The sequence below is a fragment of the Lynx canadensis genome, chromosome C1 (assembly GCF_007474595.2).
Source record: "Lynx canadensis isolate LIC74 chromosome C1, mLynCan4.pri.v2, whole genome shotgun sequence".
Lineage (NCBI taxonomy): Eukaryota > Metazoa > Chordata > Mammalia > Carnivora > Felidae > Lynx > Lynx canadensis.
Window position 1 is genome coordinate 158,548,822 of NC_044310.1, and position 23,049 is coordinate 158,571,870.

The 23,049-nt window shown below is 41.6% G+C and overlaps 1 non-coding gene across 1 annotated transcript; it reads right to left on the reverse strand.

The window, feature by feature from the left end:
- Positions 1–874: 874 nt before the first annotated feature.
- LOC115522593 lies at positions 875–976 on the reverse strand. The gene has a single exon (XR_003971490.1). It is a non-coding gene; the product is annotated as a U6 spliceosomal RNA (small nuclear RNA).
- Positions 977–23,049: the final 22,073 nt, after the last annotated feature.

Below are 23,049 nucleotides of genomic sequence, written 5' to 3' on the forward strand. Positions count from 1 at the left end.
TATATACATGTATATAAAATAGTTCAGAGAGAGGCACCTGGGTGGCTCAGTTGGTTAAGCATCCAACTCTTGATTTCGGTTCAGGTCATGATCTCACATTTTGAGTTCAAGCCCCTCGTCAGGACTCTGCACTGGCAGCATGGAGCCTGCTTGGGAGTCTCTGTCTCCCTCTCTGTCTGTCCCTCCCCTGCTCAAGTTCTTTTTTTCTCTCTCAAAATAAATAAGTAAACATTAAAACATTTTTAAATCGTTCAGAGAAAATTGTTATATATATAATCTACATCTACAGTTATTTATATATCTGTGTGTACACACACACACACACACACACACACACAATGTAGTTCTTTTCTGAACAGGGTAAAAGTAAGTTGTATACTTCATGGCCCTTTACTCCTAGATATTTCAGTGTATATTTTCTAGTAGGAGTATTCTATTACATAACCATAATGCCTGATGAAGTGCTTTTATCTAATCTACCCTCCATATGTAAGTTTTGTTAGCTGACCTGTCAATGTCCTTTATAGCATTTCCCTTCAGTACAGGCTCCAGTCTAAAGTCAGGTACCACCTTTGACTGTCATGTTCCTTTAGCCTCCTTTAATCTGTCTTTTTTAAAAAAATTTTTTTTCAACGTTTATTTATTTTTTTGGGACAGAGAGAGACAGAGCATGAACGGGGGAGGGGCAGAGAGAGAGGGAGACACAGAATCGGAAACAGGCTCCAGGCTCTGAGCCATCAGCCCAGAGCCCGACGCGGGGCTCAAACTCACGGACCGCGAGATCGTGACCTGGCTGAAGTCGGACGCTTAACCGACTGCGCCACCCAGGCGCCCCTAATCTGTCTTTTATGATGTTGATCTCCTGTCTGCCCCACACCATTTCTTTTTCTTCACAAATTTGTATATCATCTTTGTGCAGGGGCAATGGTAATCTTTCCAGTATTATTCCAACTTTAAATATCTGTATCACATACCATTTTGTTTTATAGCACGTCTCTCATTATGTGTTTGGTGTTTCCTCATGTTTACATTGGTCATATAATCTCAGCCAGAATGCTGCCCAGGTGAGGTGTGTCCTGTCCAAGGTACCACATCTGGAGCCACATGATGTCATCTGTCCCATGCGGATGATAATTTGGACCACCTGGTCAAGCTGTTGTACAATTTCTCCATTGCTTGTTGTTTTTTTCCCCTTCCTTGACACTAATAGACAATATATGGGGAGTCACTTTAAGACTACACAACTAAGGGGCACCTGGGAGGCTCAGGTGGTTAAGCATCCAACTCTTGATTTCGGCTCAGGTCATGATCTCACAGTTCATGAATTCAAGCCCCATGTCGGTCTCCATCCTGTCAAGGGTGACTCCAAGGGTATTCGATCTAAGTACTAATAGAATTACTATTTGCTGAAATGAGGAAAATCAACAATTTGTTTTCGGACATGTTAAATGTGCCATTCCTTTTAGATAACCAAATGGAGATGTTGAGCAAATCATTGAATAACTAACTGAGTCAAGTATTTAGGTGTGAGCTCTGGGTTAGAGATAGAAATTTGGGAGTTGATGGCACCTGGGTGGCTCAGTCGGTTAAGCATCTGACTTCGGTTCAGGTCATGGTCTCACGGTTCATGAGTTCAAGCCCCATGTCAGGTGAGGTCAAGTCCTGCTTCAGGATTATCTCTCTCTCTCTCTCTCTCTCTCTCTCTCTTTCTCTGCGCCTTATGGGATTTTCTTTCTCTCCCTCTCTCTGCCCCTCACTCACTCATGCTCTCCCCCTCTCTTTCAAAAAAAAAAGAGAAAGAAATTTGGGAGTTGGCAGTGAGTATATGGAGTTTAACAAAATAGGTTTTATTTTTAAATGTTCATTAATTTTTGAGAGAGAGAGAGAGAGAGAGAGAGAGAGAATGAGTGGGGGAGGGGCAGAGAGAGAGGGAGACATAGAAACAGGCTTCAGGCTCTGAGCTGTCAGCACAGAGTCCAACGTGGGGCTTGAACTCCCTGACAGCGAGATCATGACCTGAGCTGAAGTTGGACACTCAACCGACTGAGACACCCAGGCGCACCAAAATAAGTCTTATTTTTTAGAGCACTTTTAGGTTCACAGAAAAATTGAGCAGAATGTACAGAGAAGGCCCATCCCTTGCCCCCATACATTCATTGCTTTCCCCACTATCAACATTGCAGAGCCTGCTTGGGATTCTCTTTCTCTCTCTCTCTCTCTCTCTCTGCCCCCTTCCATCCTCTCCCTCTCTCTCAAAATAAACAAATAAACTTGAAAAAAAAAAAAAAGACTACACAACTAACATCAGACCAGCAACCCTTGTAAGAGCACTTTTCCTGTGCCGAGCACTGTGGGTTACAGACATGGCCTCTTTTCATCCTGGGGAGGCTCCTTTCGTTTCTCATGACCACAAGCCTGTCTTCTCTTGGCTCAAAGCCCTCCCTTGCGGAGACCGTATCAGGAGTGGGATCAGATCTGCAGTTGCTAATGCTGTGATTAGGCAACTGCGGATGGAACTGGAGCAGAGAAAAAGAGGAGAGAAGAAATGTTAATTACAGGGTCCTGTTGAGAGGGGGAGACCGCCTCCAGAAGCCTGGCTCAGCTCCAGGAAAGGGAGAAACAGACTGGAGGGGATGGAGTAAAGGAGTACAGTCACTGAGCTGTACTGGTAAAGTCTGGCCTGGTTCTGTTAAACTGAGCCCCTGGCCTCTGACTCTGTGGGCCCGGGACCTTGTCTGCAAAATTCTCAGTGGGCTGCAGCATCCTGGAACATCTGAGGAAGGATGCCCTCTGGAGTGGGGCCAGCAGTCACCACGGCTTCTAAAAGACCATAAAATCCAACAGCCTCATGACAAAGAAGAACAAATCCCAACTTTAATTGCTTCAGAGCCCCAGAAGAGCCACTTGAGCTCCTGTTCAGACCCCGGCGAGGCACAGCCATTCCAGGACCGAGTGGATGCCAAGGTGCCTGACAGAGCTGAGCTGAGCTGTGCTGGAAACACACAATTCTCCAACCATTCACTGAGAAATTCTGCCCAGGACTCAGGGGACCAGGTTTTCACCCAGCTCTTCTGCAAAACAGAGCAAAGAAGTAAATAAAAGTGTCTTCATTATTAAATTCTATTGTATGAACCCCAAATGGGCCTTTGATGAGACCCACCTTTGAGTGGTGGGTCCTGTCAAAAACCAAACTCTACAATGAATAAAACAAAACGGAAAGATGAGCTTATCGCAAGGCTTTTAACTCAGGAAGCTCAAGGCTATGGGAGAAATGAGTGCAAAGTTTTTCACTGACTAAGGGATATTTTACAGGGTAAATGCAGAAGTTATTTGGCTTTTTCAGCTGATTGGTGGCCTAGTGGTCTTCTTCCTTATTTGGATCAAGATAGATCAGTCAGGGGCATAAGGAAGTTCTGAGATGTCACAAACAGACTTGGTATTTGAGAATTGGCTGATGCCCTCTGCTGATTTCTAAGAGCTGTAAATCCCCGTAAAGTTAGGTTAGATTTCCTTTATGACCGTTTCCATCTTGTCCCTGATGCAAGATATTCCATTTTGGTTTGTTTCTATAGTCCCTGAAGAAGAACTGCCAAGAAGCACTGTGAGGGTTCTCTACCTAGTTAGGAGGATGTCCTAGGAGACAATAGTGCACAGATAGTTTTCTATCCAACCATCCTTCCATTCATTTTTTCAACCAGTGAATATTTCTTGAGTGACTATTATGTACCTGGAGACCCAGGACACTAAGCTGGACTTGGGGAGGGGGAAAACTTCCCAACAATAGAAGGAGAAATAATTCTATTCTGATTGGGCAAATAGATGAAATCTTTACTTTTCCAATCGTTAAGAAAACATATAGCCTCTAATGATGTTTATAAATACGGAATCTAGAGTCTCCCAGAAGAAAAGAAATTTTTTTTCTTTTTCTCTAGGGAAAGGAAATAAAGAACATAAGCTTATCTTTAATTAGAATTGACCATTAAATCTGTGAGATATGGGGCTGTTAAAAGGGCGGTATTTCACTTTGACATTGGGCTTTGTAACTGGACACAATGCAGACCCTGGAGTGATTCAGCGCTTTCCTATGCCCTCTGTCTTGAGCTTGTGGAAAATAGGTCAAGTAAGCCTGAAGCTGCCCAGAGGGAAGAGGCTGAAAATCTCACAGGCCAGCCTGTCTGGAGAGCAAGGGTGGAGCTGTGAGATGCAGACTCCAGGACAAGAGCCCCTGCCTTTCCAGGGGACCACCCCCCTACACACATAGCCATGGTGCTAACAGATGATGGATGCTTCAGAGGTCCTGTGCCAGTGGATTTTTAGGGAATGGAAGCAGCATGGCTTTTTCTGAACCAATGCACAGACTCCCAGGAACAGCCGACGTTTTGCTGTTTAAGGAATTAAATGGTTGGAAGCTCACTCATCCATTGAAAATGCTCCCCAGGATGATACTGAAATGTTGGGCAGGGGTTTTTCCTGGTAGAGAGAAATTCTGGGGCCGGATGGTGCACTTCAAGAGAAAAAGCCCTGCTTGGGATCCATTTCTGCAGGACGGGAGTGTGGTGTCTAACAGCCTGATTTCTCCTCATGGGGAATCAGCCCACTCATATCCAAAGCTATGGAACAAAGTTTCTTCTTCCAATAAGGCTTGGGACAAGAGCTCATGCTTTTAGCAATTCTGGCTATATTTTCAACCAAGATGATGCTCATGATGCTATGGAGAGAATGAAGCACCTGGAGCCTAGTCTCTGTTGTGGGAAACCTATCATTCGTCATCTTTACCAGTACAGGACAAGGCCAAGAATCACAAAGCAAGAAAAGCAAAATAAACCAACAAAACAACTGAGAAGCCAGAACTGATATTGCAAGATGTTCCATTGGTTTTATTTTTTTACACCCTACATATTTTCAAAAATAGCATTAGAGCAACTTTAGACTGTCTACTTGTAAAGTCTGTCATGGCCCCATTCGGAATCCATTTACGCTAACTATATGCAATTCTCTTATTGATACTTTTATAAATAACCTGGAGTCTCTAAGAAATCATGACAAATCCAGAGATCATTCTTAAGTTCTCATTTTGATCTTGAGTGGCATAGACTATATTAATCTCTCCCTTCTTTGGGAGATTACCTATTTTGTTCTCTTAGGACATTATATTCTTTTGGTTATCCCATTTCCTGGCCATGTTGTTTCTTTTGTGGTCTATACTTCCTCTGCTCTCATCAGTTATGGAGGGTGGTGTCCTCTATCCAGACTCTTAACACTCTGTATAGGTAATTCCATAATTTATAATACCACCTATACATTGAAGAAGCTCAAATAATAACGGTTTATTGAGTGGTTTCTAGGTTTCAGGCTGTCTTCTAAGTATTTCACATGTAATAACTCATTTAATGCTCAACATCATGAAGTAGGTCCTATTATCATCCTGGTTTTATAGATGAAGAAATGGAGAAGGAGAGGCTGCTCAGGGTCACAATGCTAATAGGAGGTGGAGCCAGAATTCCAACCCACGTGGTTCAACTCAAGAGCCTGAGTATGGGGCTGGAGATTATACAACAGTGGACGCCCTCTTTAATACAGGCACGCCTGGAGAGCTTAGTGGGTTAAGCATCTGACTTCGGCTCAGGTCCTGATCTCATGATTTGTGAGTTTGAGCCCTGCGTCGGGCTTTCTGTTCTCAGCACAGAGCCCGCTTTGGATCCTCTGTCCCCTTCTCTTTCCACCCCTCCCCTGCTTGCTCTCTGTCTTTCTCAAACTAAAAAAATAAATATTAAAAAAAAAGAAAAATAATGCAAAATTACAGATAGATTAAATAGAAAAGTGAACATTTATTTAGAATGAGAAAAGAAATCATAATAAATTGAAAATGTAAAGGGCTGACAGAGGCTTCCACTTTTGGCTAAGATGGAGTAACAGACACCACATTTGCTTCCTACCATATACAACCAAAACACTGCAAAAAAAGTGGACAAAATAAATGAGACAATTTTTCAAGAGCCTGGATATCAAGCAGCAAAGGACACTATTCCCTAAGAAATGGGAAAAAAAATCCAATAAACCTTACAGTTGCCCTAACCTACTTCTTTGAGTGTTTCTAGGCTGTAGTGCAAAGAAAGGGAATCCAGGCAGAACCTGGTGGATCCCCTGGTTAAAGAGGCTGAGTTGAGGGCCTGGGACAAGACAGCTAATGTTCACAGAGTACTGGAGAGGACAGAGCTGTGCAGAGAGAATTCCAAAGAGCAGATGGTTCCCTTTAAGAATCTGGCAGAGCACTCAGCAATGTGTGTGAGTGAGAAAACTACACAAGGCCAACGAACCACCAAAAGGATTAAAATGAACAATACCTAGAGTTTGTACAAGCCCAAGATTAGTACCTATTTCCACCACACAGACTGGAAATCCTCATAATTTTCAAAACATTAGATAAAATACTCAGAAGCACATTGCCTAAGTAGTGGGAAATAATTAACTCTAGACTGAAGACTGGTTTGCTGTCATCTAAAAAAATCTTAAAAACAAGATGAAAAAAGAATCAAACTGTTTCTTAGTAATTTAACTGCATCTCATAACACAGCCAATGGTATTCATGGCAATTCAAAAATATCCAGCAGCCAACAAGAAAAATTCATAATAACTAGTATCCAATAAAAAATTACCAGGTATGAATAGAAGCAGGAAAATATGATCTGTATTAAGGGGAAGAATCAATAAAAGTCAACCTTGAGCTTATACAACTGTTAGAATTGGTAGACAGGAGTATAGGGCATTTATTATAACTGCATGACATATGTTTAATAAAGTAAGTAGAGGGGCACCTGGGTGGCTCAGATGGTTAAGCGTCCAACTCTTGGTTTCAGCTCAGGTTACAATCTCATGGCTTTGTGGATTCAAGCCCCACATTGGGCTATGTGCTGGCAGCACAGGGTCTGCTTCGGATTCTCTCTCCCCAAAGAGAATCTCTCAAAATAAATAAGACTTAGAAAAAAGTGAGACATGAGAGTTATTAAAAGATTCAAGTTAAATCTCTAAAGATAAAAACTGTAATGACTGAAGTGAAAAATATATTAGAATTAATGGCAGAATAATTAATTACAGAAGAAAAGGGTAGTAAACTTGAAGACAAAGAGACATTTATCAGTTCTGAAATGAAGCAAAGAAAGGAAAAATAATTTTTAAAAATTGAACAGAGCATCTATATACTAAGGGGCATCTTCAAGTGGCCTACCTAATATAGGGGGAATTAGAGTTCTGAAAAGGAAGTGGGCAAAGAAAAATTATTTGAGGGGCGCCTGGGTGGCTCATTCGGTTAAGTGTCTGACTTTGGCTTGGGTCATGTTCTCACGGTCCGTGAGTTCGAGCCCACATCGGGCTCTGTGCTGACAGCTGGAGCCTGGAGCCTGCTTCAGATTCTGTGTCTCCCTCTCTCCTGACCCTCCCCCGTTCATGCTCTGTCTCTCTCTGTCTCAAAAATAAATAAACATTAAAAAAAATTATTTGAATAAAAATGGTCCCCAATTTTTCAAATCTCATTAAAACTATGTGAAGCATAATGACCCTAACCAAAAAAGAAGGAGGAAAAGGGCAGAGGGAGGAGGAGGAGGGAGAAGGAGGAGGAAGAGAAAGAGGAAGAAAACTACACCAAGGCACAGCCTAATAAGATTTCTGGGAAAATCTTAAAACCAGCTTAGCAGAAAAAGGTCAGGTTACACTCAGAGGAGCAAAGATAATGACAGCAAGTTTCTCGTCAGAAAACACACACAGAAGCAAAGCACAAACAGTGGAGCAACATCTTAAAAGGACTGGAGAAAACCCTGTCAATACAAGATTTTATACCCCAAAAAATGCCATTCAGAAAATGAAGGGAAAATAAAGACTTTACAGACATACAAATGCTGAATGAATTTATCACCTAGAAATTCACAGTACAAGCAGTAGTAAAGAAAGTCCATCAGGCAGAAGCAAATTATACTAGATGGAAATAGAGATCTACAAAAAAGACTGAAGAATATTGAAAGTAATAACTACATGGGTAAATATATATGATTTGAATCTATATTTAAAATAGCTCTATAAAAGATAATTGATTGGTCATTAGTCATCAGGGAAATGCAAATCAAAACCATGATGAAATACCACCAGGAAGGCTATAGTCAAAAAGACAAATAGTCACATGTATTGATGAGGATGTGGAGAAATTGTAACCCTTATAATTGCTGATGGGAATGTAAAATGGTGCAGCTGCTCTGGAAAATAGTCTGGCAGTTCCATAAAGGGTTAAACATAAAGTTACCCTATGACTCAGTAATTCTACTCATAGGTACACACCCAAATGAAATGAAAACACATGTCCACACAAAAACATGTACATGAATATGGTTAACCTTAAAAAAAGAACAACCTGTGCTGACAGCTCAGAGCCTGGAGCCTGCTTTAGATTCTGTGTCTCCCTCTCTCTCTGCTCCTCCCCTGCTCATACTCTCTCTCTCTCTCTCTCTCTCTCTCTCTCTCTCTCAAAAAGAAATAAAAAATAATAAATAATAAAAGAGCCAGATATTTTACCAGTAAAATTAGTTTATTTGGGAATAGAAAAGAATTGCAATTTGGGACAAGCAAACTATGGTGAACCATGGGCAAGTTCAGAGAACAGAGAAGAGGGGCTTGCTTTTACAAGGGAAAAAAAGAAGCTGCGAGGGGCTGTGACAGCTTCTCATTGGCTGAATGTGGTGGTTTCTCATTGGTTGGGCTGTTGCTAGGCAAGGAGAAATTCTTCCTTCTTCTTGATAGAGATGTAGAGTAAGCTCCTTCCTGTCGGGGAATATGAGATATGCTTCTAACAGTGATTGATAGTGCTTGAGAGGTAGTCCATGAGAGCTCCTGACTCCAGTTTAAATAAGGTTTCCTTGGGGCACCTGGGTGGCTTAGTCATTTTAGAGTCCAACTTTTGATTTTGGCTCAGGTCATGATCTCATGGTTATGAGAGTGAGCCCCCATGTCAGGCTCTGTGCTAGACATGGAGTCTGCTTAAGATTCTCTCTTTCCTTCTCCCTCTGCCCCTCCTCCTAAATAAATAAATAAATAAATAAGGTTTCTTTATTTATTTTCAGAGAGTTCATACCAACATTATTCATTAACAGTTCCAAAGTGGAAATAACCTAAATGTCCATCAACTGATGAAAGGATTTAAAAAGTAATATATTTACATAATGGAATATTATTTAGCAATTATAAGGAATAAAATATTGATACATATGACAACATGAATGAACCTTGAAAGTATGCTAGGTGAAAGCAGCCAATCATAAAAAATGACATATTGTATGATTCCATTTATATGAAATGTCCAGAAAAGGCAAATCTATAGAGACAGAAAAGAAATAGCTGGAAGAATGGGAGATTTGGAAGATAGGGGTTAAAAGGGGTTTCCTTTTGGGATGATTAAAATATTTTGGCATTATATAGTGGTAATGGTTGCACAATCTTATGAATATACTAAAAACCACTGAATTGTACACTTTCAAAGGGTGAATTATATAGTATGTGAATTATATCTCAATAAAGCTGGTACAAAAATGATAATTGTTTAAACAAAAATAACAATTAATTGTGAGTTTTATAACATAGGTATAAGTAGGATGCATGAAACATAGTATAAAGGCCTAATGGGAAGAATTGGAAATACACTATTATAAGGTTCTCTATGTAAAGTGATATTTTACTTGAAAGCATATCATGCTATATTAATGACATATAGTACAACCCCCAAAAGCAAACACTAAAATAAGAAAATGAAGAGTCAATAAACCATGTAAGGAGATAAAATTAAATTGTAAAAAGTACTCAATAGAAAAGGAAGAAAAGTAGAGGGAAAAGAATAAAGAACAGATGAGACAAATAGAAAATAAAAAACAGGATGATAGGCTTAAAGCTAGCTTTATATTACATGTAAATAGTCTAAACACTTCAATTGAAAGGCATAAATTGTAGGGGTGCCTGAGTGGCTCAGTCAGTTAAGTGTCTGACTGCAGCTCAGGTCATGATCTCATGGTTCGTGGATTTGAGTTTTGCATTGGGCTTGCTACTATCAGTACAGAGCCTGCTTCAGATCCTCTGTCCCCTTCTCTCACTGGCCCTCCCTCGCTCACACTCTTGTTTTCTCTCTCTCTCTCTCTCTCAAAAATGAATAAACATTTTCTAAAAAATGGGAAAAATTTACCATGTTAATACCAATCAAAGCTGAAGTGGCTATGTTTCTATCAGACAAAGTAGATTTTAGAGTAAAGAGTATTACCAGGGATACAAAATGTCCTTTTCTAGTGGTGAAAGAGCCAGTTCATTAAGAGGGCATAAAAATCCTAAGTATTATGCCCCTACTAACAAAAATACATGAAGCGAAGAGGCATCCAACTCCTGATTTCAGCTCAGGACATAACCTACTGGTTAATGAGTTTGAGCCCTGTCAGCTCTGTGCTGACAGTGCAGAGCCTGCTTGGGATTCTCTTTCTCTCCCTCTCTCTCTGCTCTCCCTGACTCTGTCTTTTTTTCAGAATAAATAAATAAATAAATTTAAAAAAATAGAATAAAATACATGAGTGAAAACTAACAAATGCAAAGTAGACAAGTCTTCAATTATAGCTAGAGATTTCAATACCCCTCCTTCAATAATTCATAGGATAAGTAGAGAAAATTAGAAAATCAATAAGAAGGGGCACCTGGGTGGCTCAGCCAGTTAAGTGTCCTTCTTCAGCTCAGGTCATGATCTTGTGGTTTGTGAGTTTGAGCCCAGCATCAGGCTCTGCACTGACAGTGTGGAGACTGCTTGGGATTCTCTCTCTCTCTCTGCACCCCCTCTACTTGCTCTCTCTCTCTCTCAAAATAAATAAACTTAAAGTTATTTAAAAAAAAAAAGAAAAGGGGCGCCTGGGTGGCTCAGTCGGTTGAGCGTCTGACTTCAGCTCAGGTCATGATCTCACGGTTAGTGAGTTCGAGCCCCGAGTCAGGCTCTGGGCTGATGGCTCAGAGCCTGGAGCCTGCTTCCGATTCTGTGTCTCCCTCTCTCTCTGCCCCTCCCCCATTCATGCTCTGGCTCTCTCTGTCTCAAAAATAAATAAACATTAAAAAAATTAAAAAAAACAACAACAACAAAAAAAGGAAAATCAGTGAGGAAATAGAAAATCAAATCAACACTATCAACCAAGTAGACATAATTGACATTTAGAGAACATGCCATCTAATAAGAGTGGAATACACATTCTTTTTATATTATGGTCCATTTACTAAGATAGACCATATTCTGCTGCATAAAAGAGTCTCAATACATTTAAAAGGATTCACCTTTTAAACATGCTCTGTTTTCATAATGGAATTAAATCACTCAAAACATGCTCTGTAATCATAATGGAATTAAATAAGAAACCAACAAGAGAAAGATCTCTGGAAAGTTTCCAAATCTTTAGAAGCTAAAGAATATATCTCTAAATGGGTGAAAGAAGAAATCAAAAGAAAAATTAGAAAGTATTTTAAACTGAATGCAAATAAAACCACAGACTATCAAAGAGCAGGTTAGGGCAGGTTAGAAGGGGTTGGAAAGGGTCCCAAGGAAAGTTTTGAGGGTAATGGTTATATTCACTATCTTATTTATGATGTGATTCACTCTATTGAGGGGGATAATTTCATGGGTTTATAGAAATGTCAAAACTTATCAAATTGTATGTTCTAAATATGTGCAGTTTATTTTATGTCAATTATATCTCAGTAAAGTGGTTTAAAAAGTCTTTTAAAAAGCTTATAGATGCTGCAAATGTAAAATAAACCAGAAAATAACATATTTTCATTAATTAACCTTCTGACACATCTCTAAAGGAATTTTTTTCCTAGGGATTTTTGCTGAATACTCTTTAATTGCCTTTCAATATGGCAAAGGTTTTGTAGCATTATGTTCTACAACAAAAATAGAAAGAATTCAGTCTTTCCTCTATCACTGTTAATTAAAATTGTTTTTTTTATTTTTTATATTTAAGAAAAGTTTCAACTATTTTACTCCGCTGGTGACAATTATGGTATCATTAGACATCACCAGTATAAGGTGAATCAGATACACCAAAACGAGATTTGTGTGTGTTGTGATTTACGACGTACTTGCTAGCTTTAGTGCTGCTCTAGGATTGGGCCCCGTTAACACAGGAACTTTGGTACTTTTTCTTTTGTGCAGTTCTAGTTGAATAAACTGCCTTTTAAAGTATAATTACTGAGTGCCTATAGGCACCAGGCAACATTCTAGGTGCTTCAGGTATGGCAGGGAATGAAATTGGCAAAAAAATTCTTTGTCTTTGTGGAGCTTATATATATACATACACACATATATATATGTATATTATAATTTTTTAATGTTTATTTATTTTTGAGAGAGAGACAGAATGCGAGTAGGTTGGGGCAGAGAGAGGGAGACACAGAATCTGAAGCAGGCTCCAGACTCTGAGCTGTCAGCACAGAGCCCAATGCGGGGCTTGAACTCACGAGCTGTGAGATCATGACCTGAGCCGAAGTCAGATGCTCAACTAACTGAGCCTTCCAGGTGCCCCAAGTGGAGCTTATATTTTAATGGCAGGAGACATAAAGTAATAGAACTCAACGCTTATAGGATGATGTATTATTAAATTCTATGACAAAAAATAAGGCAGGAAATGAGGTGGAATTTTATACAGTGAGGTTAGGGGAAGCCCCACTGAGAAGGTGACTTTTGAGAGAAGATCTGAAGAATCTGAGGGAGAAGCCATGGGGATATCTGGAGGGAGAATGTTCCCTGTAGAGGGACAGCATGTGCAGAGACTTGAGGCTGGCATGTGTAGGAAGTGGTGAGGAATGACGTAGTTCCTGCAGGGTGAAAAAGGCAAGAATAGTCAGAGAGGTGTAGCATCCAGAATTGTATAGAAGTGCAATTTTTACCCAGGGTACGATGGGAGCCATTGCAGGATTTTGAGCAGAGGGGTGATGTGATTTGATTTGTGTTTTACCACTATCACTGTATTGGGTTGAACAGTGGCCCCTAAAAGATTTTCAAGTCTTAAACCCCAGTACCCGTGAATGAGAACTTATTTGAAAACAGATTATTTGCAGATATGATCAAGTTAAGGATCTCAAAATAATATCAGACTGGATTTAGGATGGGCCCTAAACTCAATGACTATCATCCTTATAAGGAAAAAAATGGCCACAGAAAGACCTAGAGACACAGAGAAGAAGACAATGTGAAGACAGAAGCAGAGATTGGAGTGATCTGTCTACAAGACCAAGGGACACCAAGGATTGCCTGCAACCACCAGAAGCTAGGAGAGAGGTATGGAACACCTAAGTTCTCCCTCCAAAGCATGCGGAAGTAAGCAACTCTGCTGAGACCTTGATCTCAGACCTCTGGCCTCCAGAAGTATGAGAGAGTCAATTTCTGTTTTAATCTACCAAATTGGTGATAATTTGTGAGGGCAGCCCTAGCTCATGAATATAGTGATGTTGGCTTCTGTGTGGAGAGTTGACAGTAGGTCAAGTAAAGGAAGCCTGTCAGGAGGTTACTGTGCAATCCAGGTGAGACTGGTCCTTGGAACACAGTTGGTGCAGTATGGGGGTAAGAAACAGTCAAGTCTTGGAGATATTTTAGAGGTAGAGCCGAGAGGATCCGTTGGCAAGTTGGAGGTGGCGTTCGAGAGAAAGAAGTTTGGTAGAAAGGTGTGTGGATGCTGAGTAGCTAAAGAGGTGGACTGTGCTGGTTCTTAAGTTCTTGTTTCTAGGCTCGTGTCTGTCTGCAGACCACCCTTCAGCTATTCTAGCTTGGTCCACTTTCAGTTCTGCTGAAAGGAGATGCTAGAGGCGATTCCTCACACCAAGCCTGGGGTGGAAGGGGGCGCTGTTCCATCATGTTGACTTCCTGTTCCTGTCAGTGACACTGCAACAGTAGATGGTTCCAATTTCCTCACACTCCCAGAACCAGCCTCACCGGGCCCCCTCAGAGGTACCGGCACCTTCTGACTTTGGTTCCCTCCTCAGAAGTCTAGCTCTGTGGGCCCCTCCTCACAGACTGTAGGTTCAGATAACCCCAACCCTCCTTTCTGTTCCCCTAGCTCTTGGGGTAGTGGCTTCTTTGAGCAATGACCACCTCTGTGCTACCTCAGGGGTCCTCTTTTGTCTTTTCAGTTCTCTATTACCTTGTTAAAATTATTTTTTTTAAGATTTTTAATTTTAGTTTAAATTTATTTATTTTTTTGAGAGAAGAGATCGCAAGTGAGTGAGGGGTAGTAGAGAGAGAGAGAGAGAATCCCGTGAGGGATGAGGTGGGGAGAGAAAGAGAAAGGGAAAGGGAAAGGGAAAGGGAAAGGGAAAGGGAAAGGGAAAGGGAAAGGGAAAGGGAAAGGGAAAGAAAGAAAGAAAGAAAGAAAGAAAGAAAGAAAAGAAAAGGAAAGAAAAGAAAAGAAAGAAGCAGGGCTTACCTGAAGTGGGGCTCCAGCTCACCCGATGTGGGACTCAAACTCAGGAACTGTGAAATCATGATCTGAGCTGAAGTCAGATACTTAATGACTGAGCCTCCCAGGAGCCCAGTTAACAATGATTTTTAGTCAGCTCTTGGGTGACTCAGTCTGTTAAGCCTCTGACTTCGACTCAGGTCATGATCTCACCATTTGTGGGTTCAAGCCGTGCTTGGGCTCTTGTGCTGACAGCTCAGAGCCTGGAGCCTGCTTTGGATTCTCTGTCTCCTTTTCTTTCTGCCCCTCCCCTGCTCATACTTGCTCTCTCTCTCAAAAATAAACATCAAAATAATTTTTTAAAAAAACTGCTGTGTTTTCAAGTTCCCCAAAAGACTGACCAATGCTGAAAGCATGGATGACTCCTAGAAACGTGTGTACAAAGAGGCTGTGGGAGCAGCAGGTTTGGAGTCTGGGTTTGGACAACTTCCATTTAGATGCCTATTAGATAGCATGAGATATCCAGGAGACATGTTGGCTCTGATTTTTGAGCAGGGGAGACGTTGGGCTGGAGACAGTGATGTGGAAGTCACCAACACAGGCAGGTGTTTAATGCCACAAGCCCGCAAGTCTGTCTGGAGATGCTTTGGTCCTATTTTTCTTTTTGATCCCAAGTGTCTCAGCACAGATCTTGGCACAGAGAAAAGGCTTCCTAAAGATTTGTTGAATGAAGGACACGTGGTTAAAAGAATCAGCAAATGGCTTAGTTGAGTTGTTGTGCCTGCAATAGTCAACTGCTTTCGGAATGAAAAGGAAGTTTCCTAGGAATGGGGACTACTTGGGCACGAGGAACATGATGAACTCTTCGTCACCCACTTGCAGGTACAGAAACCAGGTGACCGGCTCCAAAGATGGCATTTTCCTTTAACAGCAGGTATCCTCTTGGAGTTGTTTGGAAACCAACGTCTGATTTCTCTCAGTCCAAAACTAGTGTTTGGAAAAAAAAAGACTCCAGCTCCCAGAAGTTCAACATACCCCCCCCCCCACCTCCCCACCACCTCCCTGTCTGGTCTGAGCTTCCTTATGGAATAAAACTTAGCCTTTTTGCTTAGTGTTTCTTTCTTTTATTCACCCTGGCCTCACACTTACCGTCTGCTTCAAGTTCCAGTGAATGATTAATTATTCATCCCTCCTAGTCCTTTATCTTGGGAGCCGGACTTCTCTGGGTTAGTCTCACCGGGTCGAGTAGAACAATGGCAGGTAAGGTTCTTCGTCCTCTGGCCAGGAGCTGAGTGAGTGAAAAGTAGTGCCTGGACCCTGGTGTCCAGGTGGCCACAGCAGGCTGGCACAGGCTGAGGCCCGCAGGTGCCGGGTGGCTGTCTTAAGTCTCCTTTTTTGCTTGTTTGTTTCAGTGGCCTCGGAGGTGAGCAGCGAAAGCCCCGAAGGAAACAAAACAGGGTAAGGGAAAGAATTCCCAAAGCTATGTCTTACAACTTGGAGAACCGGACTGTATGTAGGCCTAGCTGATGTGCCCAAGTCGGGCTTGATCTTTCTGGCATGTGCTACTTTTCATCCCAAAGAAGAATTTCCCTTTTTAAAAAGAATAAGTCTACATCTGCTAATCATGTGATCATGATTATGTCAGCTGCAGCGTAAGGGGAATTAAAATTAGGGAGGTTTAAGTAAATGTGATTTAAAGTACGATTGCAAACTACTCCCTGTGCAACCCTCCACATATATTTTTAACATGTTCTTGTCAGAAATATGTTAAGCAGCAGCTGTGAATTTTAGTGCAACTAGGTGTGCATAGTAAATATGCACTTTCTGCCTTCTCATTAGGTCCTTTGGTGAAACAACGTTTGCTGTGCTCTCTGTGCATCCTGCTCTCCTTGTGTGGGGGTCCAGCTGTCCAGCCTTCCCTTCTGCGGGCTGTGTGAGACCTTCCCCTTTGCAGAGGACCCCTGAGTAGTGGTGCAAGAGGGGGGTGGTCCATGCAGATGGAGGCCACAGGTTTGTCCCTGCAGAGCAGGAACTTTGGAAGCAGGCAGGCTGCTGAATTGCTCAGACCTTGCCCTTTCTCAGGGCTTAGAGGAAATCATCTACCTGTTTTTTCCTCTAGAGTCCCCATGTTGTAGCTTGTAGTGAGTCTCACCACATTTTGGGAGGGCTCCAGGGTTGCCAGCCTGGGTAGGTGGTGGAAGGAAGGAGGCCTTGTTCCCTTCTCTGCACCCTCCCTTCTTCCCTATCTCCCAAGGCAGGCATCTGCAGGGCACAGGGGCAGGTGGCCGATGGAAGGCCACGTTGTGTCATCAGGAGAGGAGTGTGAGATGACAAGGTTCAGGATGGTAGAGAGACACCAAAAAAAAAAAATTATTTATTTTTAATTTGCATTTAAGTTAGCATATAGTACCACAATGATTTCAGGAATAGATTCCTTAATGCCCCTTACCCATTTAGCCCATCCCCCCTCCCACCACCCCTCCAGTTACTCTCTATTCTCCATATTTAAGAGTCTCTTATGTTTTGTCCCCCTCCCTGTTTTTATATTATTTTTGCTTCTCTTCCCTTATGTTCATCTGTTTTGTATCTTAAAGTCCTCATATGAGTGAAGTCATATGATTTTTGTCTTTCTCTGACTAATTTCACTTAGCATAATACCCTCCAGTTCCATCCACGTAGTTGCAAATGGCAGGATTTCATTCTTTTTGATTGTCGAGTAATACTCCATTGTATCTAGATACCACATCTTCTTTATCCATTCATCCATCGATGGACATTTGGGCTCTTTCCATACTTTGGCTATTGTTAATGGTGCTGCTATAAACATTGGGGTGCATGTGTCCTTTCCAAACAGCATACATGTATCCCTTGGATAAATACCTAGTAGGGCAATTGCTGGGTCATAGGGTAGTTCTATTTTTAAATTTTGAGGAACTTCCATACTGTTTTCCAGAGTGGCTGCACCAGTTTGCATTCCCACCGGCAGCGCAAAAGAAATCCTTTTTTCCATATCCTCGCCAACATCTGTTGTTGCCTGAGTTGTTAATGTTAGCCATTCTGACAGGTGTGAGGTGGTATCTCATTGTGGTTTTGATTTGTATTTTCCTGATGATGAGTGATGTTGAGCATTTTTTCATGTGTCGGTTGGCCATTTGGATGGAAAAGTGTCTATTCGTGTCTTATGTCCCATTTCTTCACTGGATTATTGGTTTTTTTGAGTGTTGAGTTTGATAAGTTCTTTATAGATTTTGGATACTAATCCTTTACCTGATATATCATTTGCAAATATCTTCTCCCATTCCATCGGTTGTCTTTTAGTTTTGCTGATTGTTTCCTTCGCTGTGCAGAAGCTTTTTATTTTGGTGAGGTCCCAGTAGTTCATTTTTGCTTTTGTTTCCCTTGCCTCTGGAGATGTGTTGAGTAAGAAGTTGCTGCGGCCAAGGACAAAGAGGTTTTTGCCTGCTTTCTCCTCGAGGATTTTTATGGCTTCCTGCCTTACATTTAGGTCTTTCATCCATTTTGAATTTATTTTTGTGTATGGTGTAATAAGGTGGTCCAGATTCATTTTTATGCTTGTTGCTGTCCAGTTTTCCCAGCACCACTCCCTTGCTGAAGAGACTGTCATTATTCCATTGGGTATTCTTTCCTGCTTTGTCAAAGATTAGTTGGCCATACGTTTGTGGGTCTATTTCAGGGTTCTCTATTCTGTTCCATTGATCTGAGTATCTGTTTTTGTGCCGGTACCATACTGTCTTGATGATTACAACTTTGTAATACAGCTTGAAGTCCAAAGTTTAATTATTTTTTTGAGAGAGACAGAGACAGCATGAGCAGGGGAGGGGCAGAGATAGAGGGGGAGAGAGAGAATCCCAAGTAGGCTCGGCATCTTTAGCGCAGAGCCTGACATGGGGCTCAAATTCATGAAACCATGAGATCATGACCTGAGTCGAGAGAGTCTGACGCTTAAACAAGCTAGCCACCCAGGCGCCCCCCAAGGGTGATCTTTTAATGCTTACATAGCCCACTCAAAAAAGACACAGCCTTTTTTGAGAGTTTATTATGATTTTGAAGTGACTGCAGGGTGTGCTCTGTGATCACAGACACATCAAGAGCTCAGTGTGTTCACCTTTGGTAACGCTTAACAGAAAAGCTGGTGATTGGACCCATCTCCCTTCTCGTAATGAGGCAGCAGTGGATTGAGTGAGCACATTTTCTTCCAAGACAGTGGGCTCTGTGAGAACCAGGTGAGGGCCATGCTCGGTGCAGTTTGTTGGGAGCAGCCGTTCCCAAGCATTTGCTCCTTCTCCTGCTGAAGAACTGAATGCTTTTGTCTTCTCGTCCCCATGACCCCAGCCCACCCCCAGACCCTCAGGGGCGGCTTCTTCTACTTTGGGAGTAACTGCTTGTCAAGCCCTGAGTTGGAAACATGAAGAATGTTTTCCTGGAGGATACCCCGGCAGATGGGAGACCCCCCAGTGGGGATCATCAGAGACTTTGCTTTCCGTTTCTAACCAGAATGAAATCAGTCATTCTCCGTATGACCTCAAAACCCTCACTGATGAGTAAGAAATACCTTATCATAAGGTATTTTTTGTATCATAAGGATCTTGTGCCTAAAAAGATGATGTATTTTGGTATCTTGGCTCTGACACATGACTTGGCTGTATTTTTAACCAAAAAACATTTGCTCTAGTACATTTGAATGCCATCAATCTGCTTTTTCTTCAGTGATGACCTTGAGCTCAGGCAGAATCTGGCTGGATTGTGACTAGGCATTTTTTTTTCTTTTTTGCCAAATAAACCCATTTCATGTCAAAATAGGAGGTGATGTGACAAGTTAAACAGATACTGAAATATAAGCATAAAGAAAACAAAAAAAATGTGCTGTCAAAAATTCATGATAGAAATTATTGACATTTTCTCAATTTTCTATGCACTGTTAAACTCATAATTCCTTTAAAAATTTTTTAAATAAATGTTTTCTTAAACCAGACAGGAGGCAGTGAGGCTTTTTACTATTAATAGTCCCCGTGTAAATTTTTAGTGGCCTTGAGCTTGTGGCCAGGTTCTTGCAGGATTGGGTCAGTTTATAGATACAGTGTGCTTGGAAAGACAAGTAGGAGAATGGCTTTTGGCTCATTAACTGGCTGGCCCAGGCCCCTGAGACTGGTTGTTCTTCCTGGAACAGAAGGAGCCTTAAATTGGTTTCAGGGAAACTGCCAGCCTGCCATCTCTCTCTCTCTCTCTCTCTCTCTCTCTCTCTCTCTGTCTCTGGTTCTTTGCTTTAGCCACTCTGTTTCTTTCTGTTTCTGTGTCTCTCTTCTTTGTTTTCTCTCATACCATTTATTCTATCAGTAAATTTTACAAAATAGTGTGTATAGGGGCACCTGGTGGCTCATTCAGTTGTGCGTCTGACTTTGGCTCCGGTCATGATCTCATGGTTCCTGAGTTCAGGCCCCTTGTTGGGCTCTGTGCTGACAGCTCGGAGCCTGGAGCCTTGCTTCAGATTCTGTGTCTCCCTCTCTCTCTGCCCCTCCCCTGCTTATACTCTGTCTCTCTCTCAAAAATAAATAAACATTTAAAAAATTAAAAATAGTATATATAATTGCACGTGCATGAGCACACACACACACACACACACACACACACATTGAAAAAGGTCTGGAAATATATACCCCCCTGATGTTTTAAGTTATCTCTGAATGAGAGCATTACATAATATTTTACTTTTTCCTTCATGCAGGTCTATATTTTTCAGTTTTTTCAGTGAGTATGTATATCTTTTCTCATCAGAAATTTTTGATAAAACCAAGAAGTAGGATACTGAGTAATAGTCTCATATAAGATGAAGGTGGAAGGAAACTTTCCTTGGGATGTGAAAAAGCAGGTTGCACAAGATTCTCCCCGACTCAGCTGTAATAGTATGTGTTTGGGGCAGGGACAGCATTTTGTTTGCTGGCCTCTCCCCAGGCCTGCCGGAGCAGCTTTCACAGCGTGGGCTTGGACACGTGTTTGTGGAATGAATAATTAGAGAAGGATCTATGGTGCAAAGAAGGTGATTTTGGAGGAGGCAACTAATGGTACTGCCAGAGATTCAGTCTACTTGACGTCAAAAGGACAATCAATGGATTGGAACGAAAATACTCTAATTGGATATAACTTGGGAAGGATCTAATAAAACTCTCATTTTAAGCCCCAGTAGTCTTTTATTAGAGAGAATATTATAGATGGGGTCCAGAAGTGGTTGCCTCAGTGGAAGAGTAAATCTGGCATATAGTTTTTAACCGAGAGTGTCCTTTGTTGGAATCCCAAATACCAGTATTTGGTTCCATGCTAAAAATATCTGTAGCAGCAATTGCGGGATGTAGGGGAAGCTCCATCCTCTCTGAGTTTGACAAGCCTGTTTCTTTCAAGGGGAAATAATGGATTTGTCCAGTGCCAAACCTGCTTGTAGAGGAAGGAACCTGACCTTACAGTCTCCCCATTCCACATAATCTGGGTGTTCAGCCAGCCGGGACTTGAGAAGTCTGCCTGGCTCAGCAAAGTGCCCTTGTAGGTAGTTTCCAAACTCTCTGGAAGCAAATGCCTACAAGTATCTGGTCTGAAGACTACAAAAGTTTAGCCAGTTAGAAATGTTAACCTGCTTCAAATGGGAGATTCACCCCAGCTATAACTTTGACAGGCAGTTAAAGCTCTGCCAAAGGAATCTTTCCAGAAACTCCAGTTCTAAAGAAGAACATTCTGAGACTGTAATGGTGGAGAATCTATGTTCATAGCCTTTCTTCTCAAACCACTTATCTAGGTGTCCTGTCTCCATAGAACTCACTTCTGTCACTCTGATGTTTTCAGAATATTTTTGCTGAGTTGCTTAGGACAAAAAGAAGCGATCAGTAAGAACTCACAGAGCTTGTATTGATGGATAATTGTCTAAGGACTTGTGTGCAATTCCTGCTCATCAAGTGGTCACTTTACTTACTTGGCAGGATGAAAACGGTTTTGTGAGCAAGTGATTTTGATTTATTTTGGTCTTATAAAAAGACCTTGAGTTCTTTTCCCCCACAGTGAGTCCAAAGGAAGTATATTTTTAATGTCAAAATAACAATAAAAAGACGGAAATTTCGACAAAGGGGATTCCTCAAGCACATTTTATGCCCAGCATTAACTCAGCTGTGTTTCTTTGTATGTGGGCAATCTGTGGTTTGCTGTCAGTCTACAAGCTGGTGTGTCTAATATCTCATGAGCGCTCACGGAAATATGACTGCTTGTGAATGGTCTTTCTCCTGAAGATGGGTGCCTTCCTGGAAGAATGGGTGCCCTTGTGTGTCCCTGCTGCCATCCCACTGTGCTTACTATAAACTTCTCTTTAGCTTTCAGCCCATTTGAAAACCCAGAGCCCTCAGAATGGAGACAAATTGAGTTTAGGAAGACCCCAAGCTTCTAAAGCCTTTGTGGCCACTCCCGACCAGCTGGGAACTGTGAAAAACTGTCTATTCATCTTCCCTGCCTCCCACATTCCCCCCTGTCCCTCCTTATTCAAATATAAGTTCTCTAAAATGGTTAAAGAGTGAGTAAGTAAAAACAGTACAGCTTCCTGTATAGAAATTACATGCTTGTTTTGATGAGGGCCATTTATTTATTAGATGCTTTGCTGCGTGTTATATTATCTTTGCAGTCTGCTGAGCCACCTCGATTGGATACTGGGAGGAAATTATTTCTGAATGTAATTTTGTGCTTAATTTATAGATTTGATGCCTATGTTTTTATCATTATTTCTGGTAGCTTTTAGAACTCTATTAATACTTTGATTATGAATTTTCTTTGTTTTTGTAGCCCTAGGCTATTTGATGGGCAGGCAGCGTTTTATAAATAAGTAGATATGGTTCACTTACAGAGAAAAAGAAGAAAATAATCAGAGAAAGTAAACTATGTGGGGGAGTGACTATAATCAGTTTCCTAATTTAAACAAAGATCTGCCCACAGAACAGAGCTTTGCAGACCTGGTGAGACCATGGCTTCTGAAATAATGGAGCCTTCAGCAACCTGCCCACTGTGCTGTAGACATGAGACACCCCAGGACTGAACCCTCACGTGTGTTTGATATGAAAAAGAAGGAAAATGGTACAGAAACCTGAAGGCCTGGGGATGTTAGTCTTGATGGATATTAATTGGCCACATGAACTTGGACAAATTATTTACTTTCTCTAAAGCCTCAGTTTCTACATGTATAAGCGTATCAAGAATAGTGTCTATTTTCCCAGTCATTATAGCAGCTTTATACAGGAGAAATGGCATAAAGGATGTCAAACGACTTACTTGTTAAACTGTAGAGTGTGGTGCAGATATGAGGCTGCAGCCACATGCTGACACCTTCTGGGCCAAACACTGTGCGTGCATTGTATTTGGCCTGCACTCTATTTTTAAAAATAAACCTAACGTTTAAAAATGGAACGATTGGGGCACCTGGGTGGCGCAGTCGGTTAAGCGTCCGACTTCAGCCAGGTCACGATCTCGCGGTCCGTGAGTTCGAGCCCCGCGTCAGGCTCTGGGCTGATGGCTCAGAGCCTGGAGCCTGTTTCCAATTCTGTGTCTCCCTCTCTCTCTG